This window comes from Panthera uncia, chromosome X, assembly GCF_023721935.1.
Source record: "Panthera uncia isolate 11264 chromosome X, Puncia_PCG_1.0, whole genome shotgun sequence".
Taxonomy (NCBI): domain Eukaryota; kingdom Metazoa; phylum Chordata; class Mammalia; order Carnivora; family Felidae; genus Panthera; species Panthera uncia.
Genome location: NC_064817.1, coordinates 5,865,308 through 5,875,588, shown reverse-complemented (window position 1 = coordinate 5,875,588; position 10,281 = coordinate 5,865,308). Strand labels below are relative to the sequence as shown.

Sequence of the window (10,281 nt, the reverse complement as noted above, 5' to 3'; positions counted from 1 at the left end):
GCATGAACGGGGGAGGGGCAGAGAGAGAGGGAGACACAGAATCGGAAACAGGCTCCAGGCTCCGAGCCATCAGCCCAGAGCCTGACGCGGGGCTCGAACACACGGACCGCGAGATCGTGACCTGGCTGAAGTCGGACGCTTAACCGACTGCGCCACCCAGGCGCCCCCCCAAGTGAAGTCTGTCTTAATACTGAAATGGTAGTTCAAATGTATCTTGTTACAACAAAAAGCACTGAGTTTGTGTCTGTGTCGAGCTCGACACTGACGGTTAAGCACACGCTCCCACGAGTTGTGTCTGGATCCTCCCCGTCGAGGGCTGCACAGGCATGACCGCCCCCCTCCCCCCTGCAGACCCAGGAAGGCCGGACACTGTGCAGTCAAGCTCCAGAGAGTCAGAGTGAAAAACACGGGGCCAGAATTTCCGTGGACACGAGACCATCCCAAAGCTGTGTAGCCAGGCCACCTCTCCAGAAGGCTTCACAGATCCCATGGGGCAGCAATGGTCGTATTTCCTGGGCTCTCAACTGAGCAAGTACCTTATGATTAGCAGGAATTAGGACCATTTAAAAATAACTCACAACAGAGATGCCTGGGTAGCTCAGTCGGTGAGGCGTCTCATCCTAGATTTCACCTCAGGTCATGATCTCATGGTTCGTGAGTTCGACCCCCACTTCAAGCTCCAGGCTGACAGCATGGAACCTGCTTGGGACTTTGATACTCTCTCTCCCCCTCTCCCAGAATAAATAACTTAAAATAAAAATAACTCACAACAGACTTTGCATGCATTTCTTCTGCTCAGTGGTAGTAATGGCTTGAGTAACATGGTGAACACTTTTCTCAGTCCTTTCAGGCTCTAAGCCCAGGGGTGGGGGAGAAGGCTGGTTTGGGTGTTTGTTGTTGTCTTTAAGAATAGGAGATTACAGGCGCGCCTGGGTGGCTCACTCGATTAAGCGTCTGGCTTCAGCTCAGGTCACGATCTTACGGTTCGTGAGTTTGAGCCCCACATCAGGCTCTGTGCTGACAGCTCAGAGCCTGGAGCCTGCTTCAGATTCTGTGTCTCCCTTTCTCTCTGCCCCTCCCTCGCTCATGCTCTCTCTCTAAAAAAGTAACAAACATTAAAAAAAATTTTTTTTAGAAGAGTAAGAGATCACAGGGCGGCTGGGTGGCTGAGTGAGTTAAACGTCAACTTCAGCTCAGGTCGTGATCTCACAGCTCCGTGAGTTCGCCTGGAGCCTGCTTCTGATTCTGTGTCTCCCTCTCTCTGCTCCTCCCCAGCTCTCACTCTCTAAATAGATAAATAGGTGGATACATACATACATACGTAAATGTTTAAAGAAAAATGGGAAAAAATACAGAGGGGCACAGGCAGTTCTTTCACTCACAAATGTCACATTTTCCCCGGAATGTGATATTTGCCGTGTCTGCTAACTCCAAAGGAGCTTATAGCTCACTGCTTTGGGCCCTTCAAAACCTGTAAACAAACATCCAGTAAACAAACAGCAAACGCCTGGTGACGGCAATTCCTAGTGGGAGGTCTGCCATGCCGCGGGGACCGAACCCCTGCTGTCCTTGGTGTCCGGTCTGGCCCAGAGGTGGGCACACGACTGCAGTTCAACCAGCTGGATACGCACACCTATCACACGAGCGCGTGCACACACACACTTTGCATCCTGACGTAGTGACACAGGAACACTGACGTAGGGGAAGCTTCCTCCACGTTCTTGGTTACACCAGTTTGACGGGATCCAGGCACTGCTGCCCCAGGGAACGCTGCTGTGTTACCTGCTTCCTGCTTCTCAGTCCTGTACAGCTGCCTGGTTTCCTCCCGCTCCCTCACGTCATCAGTTCCGACAGACTCTGTCAGCTCGACTTGGCCAGGAGCGGTCTCTGTCGTTTGAAACCAAGAGCCCGAACGGACCGTCACGCGCCCCACGAGGGGATGTACGTGTCTCCCCGAACCCCAACGTGTCCGAGATGCGTATGTATGCCGCTTTACCGACAGCTTGGTTTTGATTTAGAACCAAGCTGTTGACAATGTACGTACGTGCACACACACCCATACCTGCCTATGACTACGTGTAAAACAGCCGGAAAAAATGCACGACTGTCAACAGCGGTTAACCTGTAAGTGGGGTTAGGAGGGAGAAAGAGGTTTTTACCTCTTCCTCATACCATGTACCGTAATAAAAATAAATGCGTACAAACCTAAAAGGAAGGCCAAACCCGGAGAATAAATTCTCACCCATGAGAAATGCTTAATCTCCTTTTGAATCTTTCTCCCTTCTTCTAAGACAATGCCCTCTGACAATATTCCCCTTAAGCCCATCTCCATCTGCGGGCTGAATTCACTGCCATCTTCAAAGAGCAAGGCAGAAATCTTGTTCTCTCACCAGAGAAAAAGAACGGAATTGCCAAACCTAGTCCTGGTAACTCAAGCCCAACACACTGACTTTCCCACATCAGGTGCCTGACACTTCAAGGATCAAAAAATTTACGAACGGATCGGTTGCACCATAATGGCCTTACGATCATTTGTTTCCACAATATTGAATCAGCACAGTTAATTATAGATAAATTCCACCCAACCCATTTTTGCTTTTTTGTTTGGTTTTCCTTGTTTTTACGTTGCCCGATTCCCAAGCTCCGTGATGCTGGTGAGGGAGGTTCACTTTGTCACGTACGCTTTACAGCAAAAAAGCACATTCTGCCTTTATTTCTGACTAGAAAGAAAAGCAAAATTAGGAACTGGGAAAAGACTAAGGCCACACTCACACTTAATTAAATTGGTAGAAAAAGCATTTTGGGGGACGCCTGGGTGGCTCAGTCCATCAAGCATCTGACTGTGGCTTGGGTCAGGATCTCATGGTTTGTGAGTTTGGGCCCCGTGTCGGGCTCTGTGCTGACAGCTCGGAGCCTGGAGCCTGCCTCGGCTTCTGTGTCTCCGTCTCTCTGCCCCTCCCCTGCTCCTACTCTGTCTCTCTCTAAAAAAAAAAAAAAAAAAAGAATATTAGAAAAGAAAGAGCATTTTTACATCCTTTAAACAACGAGAAGGATACGCAAAAATATTTAACAGCAACATTCCCTGGGGCTGGTCACTAAAGGAGAGGCTTTTCCAAAGAACACCCCACGTGGGAGTGAGTGAACGACCATCTTCTCTCCCGACTTCATCCCGAGTAAAAACTCATGGGACACAACCAGCCCGCCCAGCCCCCGCTGCATGAGACTTGCTTGTGATTAGCTCAGCCTGCTGTCAACTTCTAAAACATGGGGCAGCTTCTAAATCAGCACATATTTGAGGTGAACACAAATCACCCTTGGTGTCCCCTGCCTCAGCGGCTCCCACCTTCTCGGCATGAGTCCAGTTCAACCGCCACGGGGAGGAGGTGAGTGCTATAAGGAGGAGAGCACAGCAGAGAGGCTTCGACCTCAGGAAGGAGCCACGGCCTCCTGGCTTTCTCTCTGGCTCGCCTAGGTGTGGCCAGCACAAAGAACACATTCCATCACGGCCCGAGGGCCTCAGGAAGCCCGGCTCCCACGGTGATCGCAGATGGTGCCCGCGGACGGTGCCGACCAGGGTCCAGCACGCCTGACTCCCGGGACTCAGTTACCCCCCAGGGTACTATTTCTGGTAGCTTGCAGGCCAGGCCTGATTCTCTGTCTGGGTCACACAGCTAGTGCGCGAGGCCCTCGAGACCCCGCCCCCTCCCAGGCACATAGGAGGCGCTCAGCAAGTATCTGCCGGGACAGTGGACGGTGACGATGATGATGGGCTCCCAGGATCTCTGCCCACAGCGTGGAAAATCCCAAGACTTCTCGTCGGATACCCTTCCTGGGCCGAGTTCCTGACCTGTAAATACCAGCTGCGGTCCATGTACAAACCCTGTGGACATTCTGTTCCGCTGGCAGCCAGGGATGTCTTCTAAGACCCTAGCCAGAGCCAGACCCTGTCCCCTGGCACCCCCCTCGGCCCACTGCGTTGGCCCAGTTGTGTCCTCTCGGCCCGTAGTCTGCAAGGATTGCTGGAATTAACAGGGCCATGCCCTTCCCACGATCTGGAGAAACAAGGGGAGGGACAGGAGATTCACCAGCCTGGTCTTCCCCACTTGCCTGAACACATGCCGCATGCCAGGATGACATGATGTGACACGGCCCTGTGGCCACCACACAAAGGACAGCTTGGGGGGCGGGGTATCTAAGCAACACAGAAGCTCTGTAACAAACCGCTTTGGGCGTATTACAAGAGACGGACGAATTACAAGAGACGGACGAAGCAGAGCCATGAGGGTGGGAGACAGAGGCTTCCGGGAAGGTGATACCTGAGCCAAGTTTTAAAGGATAAGCAGAAGTTAGTTACAAGGAGAAAAGGGAGTGGGGACCATCACGTGTCTAAAGACGCTAACTGGGGCGCCTGGGTGGCTCCATCAGCTGAGCATCCGACTTCAGCTCAGATCGTGATCTCACAGTTCCTAGGTTCGAGCCCCACGTCAGAGCAGAGCCTGCTTCGGATTCTCTGTCTCCCTCTCTACCCCTCCCCAACTCGCGCCTGCGCTCTCAAAAACAAACGTAAAAACAAAATAGTGAAGAAATTAACCTTGGGTAGCCCAGGTGGCTCAGTCAGTTAAGCAGCTGACTTCGGCTCAGGTAATGATGTCGGCTTGTGGGTTTGAGCCCCGCATCGGGCTCTGTGCTGACAGCTCAGAGCCTGGAGCCTGCCTCCGATTCTGTGTCTCCCTCTCTGCCCCTCCCCGGCTTGCGTGCTGCCTGCCCCCCCGCCTCTCAAAAATAAATTAAAAAATAAAAATAAAATAAAAAAAGAAACTGACCTTTACCAAGCGCTCATGCGCCAAAATCTCCACCTATGTCACCTCACTGAATTCATACGCCAGCCTCATAAGGTAAATGCTGTCCAACACCCCCTCCTGATTTGGAAACCAAGGTTAAGCTGATAAGTGCCACGGCTACGCCATGGAGGGGTCTCCTTCCTCCCTGACCCCAGTCACTCTCAGACCAACGCCATCCCCGTCATACCCACGACCTTCACGGATCCGCCATATTGCCGTGAAGGTCACAAGGAGGTCCCCGTGCATGGGAGCAAACACACACGTGCCCAGACGTTCCTCTTCATCCCCAAACACAACCTACCCTTTGTCCTCGCTGCAGCCACTGAAAGACATACCGCGGGAGAGAACTCAAGATGGTCATCTGCCTCTCAGACTCTCTCATCCCCGTGAGCCTCACCTGCCAGTCCTCGAGCCTCCTGGTCTCTGAGCACCGGGTTCCCCTGCAGCTTCTGCACAAACAGACATCCACCGTCCCGGCCCTCCCCCCGGGGCCAAGGGGAGGCGCCGTGGCCCTGCTTCTCCGCAGCAGGTGCACACACAGCTTGCACCCCACCAGGCAACTCTCCCCCGCCATCTTTACCTGCGCCGGGCCAATCACACAGGCCTCAGCTCCACTGGCGGATCACAAAGACACTCTGGGCTCCGGACACGCCACACCCTTCAAACAACAACAAATGCAAAATCAAATGCCATCCCGGAAACCGATACGTAAGGCGGAACTGGAGCCTCCCATCAACCCTTTGCCACAAGAAGAGAAGGCTCAAGCAGGCTGAAATGATCCCAACTGGGAGAGCAGGGTGAATGCCATGCCGACCTCTGAGGGAGCGAGACACAGGAAACCAGACAGATTCAATCTAGTGTCCAGGCTCCATAAATCATTACGTTTCAACTATCAACGGAACCTCCAGACATCAAACACAGCACAAATATCCCAAGCTGTTAACACCTGACAAACTCCTGGAGTCAGCGTCCTGTCCCCTCCATGCCAAGGACCCTGAACTCAGATGCACTCTGACCCCCTCATGGCCTGCCCGCGGTCACAGAGAAGCCCTTTCCTTCCAAAGCCTTCAAGGCCGAAAAGTGCCACCAGGCCACCCGCTTCTCCTACGACAGGCCTCACAAACCCCCACGTGCCTTTGCAGATTCCCATCAACTAGAAGTAAGTACACACCCAGGTTCACATGGCCTATTCTTCAGAGTGGCCAAAAGGTGGAAACCGTCCAAGCGTCTATCGATGAGGGAACGGACAAACGGCATACCTCCGCATGGAATGTCACTTATCCTTAACAAGGAAAGAAATTCTGACACGTGCTCCAACACAGAATGACCCTCGAGGACCTTACGCCAAGTGAGATAAGCACGTCACAGAAAGACAAACACCGGATGATCCCACTCATTTGAGGTACCCACAGGAGTCAGATTCAGAGACAGACAGCACAGGTTGTAGGGCTGGGGGAGGGGAGGACGCAGACCACTTTCAGTTGGGGAAGACGAGAAAGTCCTGGAGATGGATGGTGCTAATGGTCGCACAACAGTGGGAATGTACTTAAAGTCACTGAACTCTACATTTGAAAATGGTTCTGACAGTAAATATTAGATTATATATATTTTGCCACAATAAAAAAAGTAAAATTTAAAATTCAGTTGTTCCATCCCACAAGCCCACCCATTTCAAGTGTTTACTGGCCACACCTGAATGGCCACCATATTGGACAGCAAAGAATGTTTCTATCCCTGCAGAAAGTTCTACTGGGCGGCATTGGTCTGGTAGCTGTTCGCTGAGTTCCCCTTGGTGAACGCACTGGGCCAGAGGTACAACTGGAAGGTGCCTTCCCTATCTTTAACTGGACTATTCTGCTATCTGGCCCTCATTCATCCAGCAAGTATTACCAAACGTCACTCCTCTTTGTGCTAGCCACTTGCTTCAACCGCTCCCGAATAAAAATTAGCAAGACATTCTTAGTAGCTGAACGCACCACAGGATGGTGGAGGAGTCCACACTTTAAAAGGTAAATCACAGCAGGGACACCTGGGAAGCTCAGTCAGTTAAGCCTCCTACTTCGGCTCAGGTCATGATCTCACGGTTTGGGAGTTGGAGCCCCACGCCGGGCTCTGCGCTGACAGCTCAGAGCCCGGAGCCTGCTTTGGATTCTGTGTCTCCCCCTCTCTCGGCCCCTCCCCTGCTCGCACTCTGTCTCTCTGTCTCAAAATTAAATTAAACGTTAAAAAAAGTTAAAATAAATAAATAAAAGATAAATCACTACATAACGTAACACATGGCATTTTTACCCCACAGAAACCAAATGCTAATGGTCTTTGCATTTTGTTCTTCACAGCACCCATTCTAGAATGTTCTACCCTGCTCAAGGGTTGACCCCCCAAGCCTGGTGCAGATCCCTTGTAAAGAGTCTCCACTTTCCTCTTCCCCACCCACTAGCTAATTTTCTACACCCATTTTCCTTCCCAATTCTTTTCTCCTCAAAGAAACAATCAGCCTTTTTACCTTCCCAAATGTTAATCGACATTCTGTCCTGGATCCCACCCTCTCTCCAGCCTGTTCCGGGCCCTACTTCACCTGCCCCATCTTCATGTCTGGTCTCTCCTTACCCAGGATTCCAAAAGGGTCCTCATTCTGCCAACACGCTCAACTTCCTCTTACTGTGGGGAGAAAAGGGGTTCTGTAAGATTGTCTTCTCCTTTCCAATCCACTGGGGCTTAGGAAACTACTTCAAGTGAAGGGCCACATAACGAATATTGTAGGCTTTGCAAATCACACCAGTCTGTGTCCCGTGTTGCCCTTTATCTATCTTTCACAACTCTTTAAAAATGTAAAAACCACTCTTAGCTCGCAGAGGGTGGGGTGTCACACAAAAACACCACGGGCTTGATCTCACAGTGTGCCAGCCCCGATCTACGTGTTACTCTCAGACCATTCTTTCCTCCGTACAATTTCTGATGTGGTCTGCCCCATCCAAAAACAAAAACAAAACAAGCTTAGTGGTCTCCCCTCTTCTCACTGAACAGGTTCCATCCTCCAAGGGCGGGCCTCCAAGACCTCAACTCACCCACGCACATCCCAACTGTCCGTTCACCTTCAAACATTTCCGCCCACCACCCGAAACAGCCTACTGTGTGCTGTCTGTGCTGCCGCGTTCTTGCCTACGCATCACGTGGGAAAGCTCTTGGCCCGCACACGACAGCTCCAAGCATGCAGGCCACCTCCCTCGTTGACCACCGCCTTCCCAAAACTCTTCGTCTCTAGTTAAAGAGACCTTTCTGTGCTCCAAGCTTCCCTCACACACCGCGGGATCTCCCGGCGACTAGTTATTCCTGATACGCCATAGATTCACAAGCAAAATTGAAGACGTACTCTCACCTTGATCACCACTAGCCACCACCTCATCAGGTTTGCACAAACCCACGGCTGACTGGGGAATCTGAGAAGCGGTGTCATGTATCGCGTCAACTGGGACTGTCTCTCAGGAAGCACCATGCCTGACAGGTCATCGTCAAACTGATTGTTTTTGTTTTCTTGTATCATCACCGCTGTGGCCCGAATGCTTGTGTCCCCCCTAAATTCACACGTTGAAACCTAATGCCGAGTGCAATGGTATTCGGGAATGCTCGTGGGAGGTGATTAGTTAATGAGGGTACAAGCCTCATGACGGGATCAGCCTTTACAAAAGAGACCCCAGAGAGCTCCCTCACCCCTTCCACCACCTGAGGACACAACAAGAGGGTGGCGGTCTGTGAACCAGGAAGCAGGCTCTCCGGAGACCCCGAATCGGCCTACACTGGACTGCCAGCCTTCAGAAATGTTCGAAATTGACTTCTGTTGTTCGTAAGCCCCCCGGTTTCTGGTACTTTGTCACAGCAGTCCAAGCAGACGAAGCAACCACCTTCGAAGAGAATCAAAACTCTGAGGTGTCTGGATGATCGCCGTCATAAGCAGCATCAGTTAACAAAAGATCAGGGATTAATGACCCTCCACGCAGCAGAAGCATTTTACGATGCAATACGGATCACGGTCAGGTCAAGTCCCCCTTCCACGCACTCCGCAAGTAGTTATAAAGCACCTACTATGTGCCAACACAGTGCTAAGGAGCGAAAGGCAGGAAGACGCGAATCTACTTGTAACACCAAGTTCTTCAGTGTGCCCGAACAAGGACGCCAAGACATTTCTGTGGCTAACGTACGTAGATTACTCAAGATACCAGATGTCTCAAGGGTAAGGACCAAGATTCCTTCAGCTCCCCACCACCCCCCCCCCCCATGTTTGTGCCCTGCTCAAAGTAAGAACTGGATAAATATTAGCTACTTGGAATCAAGTTCTAAATGATTACATGAAAGGTCTCCGGTAACTCTGGAAGGAATTAGTGGACTGACCTTTCAGTAACTGCTTCAAGACTGAAAAAGAAAGAACAGTAACTCAGAGTCTCAAAACCATTCTAGAGTCCAAATACGAGCCAGTGTTTAGTGAACAGACTTTGAACTTCACTTTCTATTCATGGGAGATAAATGGCTCTGGTCCCACCACCAGAAGAGAAATTAAAGTCACCGCTTCAGTCCAATAGCCGTAACGTGCCATCTTTGTCACCGAGATTCAATTAAGAGTCTTTGACCTCCACGTCATTTCGCTCTCTTATTCCGTTCCCTTTCTGGTGAGGCTGACTGCACCACAGTGGTGGGGAGGAGTGCCACTTGGAAGATGGGCCCTCGCCTTATTAGGCTTAGCTGTGCTTGGGTCTTAGCGCTAAGCTACGGAGGCTGCTGGGTCAACATTTATACTCGCATTCCGTGGACATTATTTTGTAATTACTGCCTGTGTACAGCAAATGGAACTTATTTGACTTTACAGGCCACTCCCAATACGGCACTGACACCACATGATTAAACTGCTCCGTTCTGACGCCCGGCCAAACAACAGCCATCCCATAAACTTACAATTTGATAGCTTTAGGTAATGGCCACATAATCACGGCTGGAACACGTGCTTATAAGGTACCTTAAAAACAGAACCAGGGGCTGCCCGGGGGGCTCAGCCAGTTAAGCACCCGACTCTGGTTTTAGCTCAGGTCACGATCTCACGGTTCATGGGTTTGAGCCATGGCACTGGCAGTGCAGGGCCTGCTTGGGATTCTCTCTCTCACCTCTCTCTGCCCCTCCCGCGCTTGCACCGTCTCTCTCCTCTCTCAAAATAAATAAATAAACTTAAAAAACAAATGGTACGTGCTCGAGTATCACAGGGTAGAAGAATGCCTCACCTTGTGCCCTCACGTCACCAGTTATTAAACACAATGCACAACCGTCTTAGTGACAGGACACCCGAACTAAGAGTGCCCATGATGGCGAATTCAGGCTGATCAATTTCAAGCCATTCTAACGTAAGGAGCCAATGACTCAGAAGTGCTCGGGCCGGGGGGGGGGGGGGGGGGGGGGG

At 51.2% G+C, this 10,281-nt stretch overlaps 1 protein-coding gene across 4 annotated transcripts in view; it reads right to left on the bottom strand.

The window, feature by feature from the left end:
* Positions 1 to 10,281, bottom strand: part of TBL1X (transducin beta like 1 X-linked) — a 230,683-nt gene that overhangs the window by 166,086 nt on the left and 54,316 nt on the right. The window contains exon 2 of one of the 4 annotated variants that reach the window (XM_049644556.1): positions 5,422 to 5,499. The exons of the other annotated variants lie outside the window; for them this stretch is intronic. The gene's annotated coding sequence lies outside the window, so the exon portion shown is untranslated. The remainder of the gene's footprint in view (positions 1 to 5,421; positions 5,500 to 10,281) is intronic. 4 annotated transcript variants of the gene reach the window in all.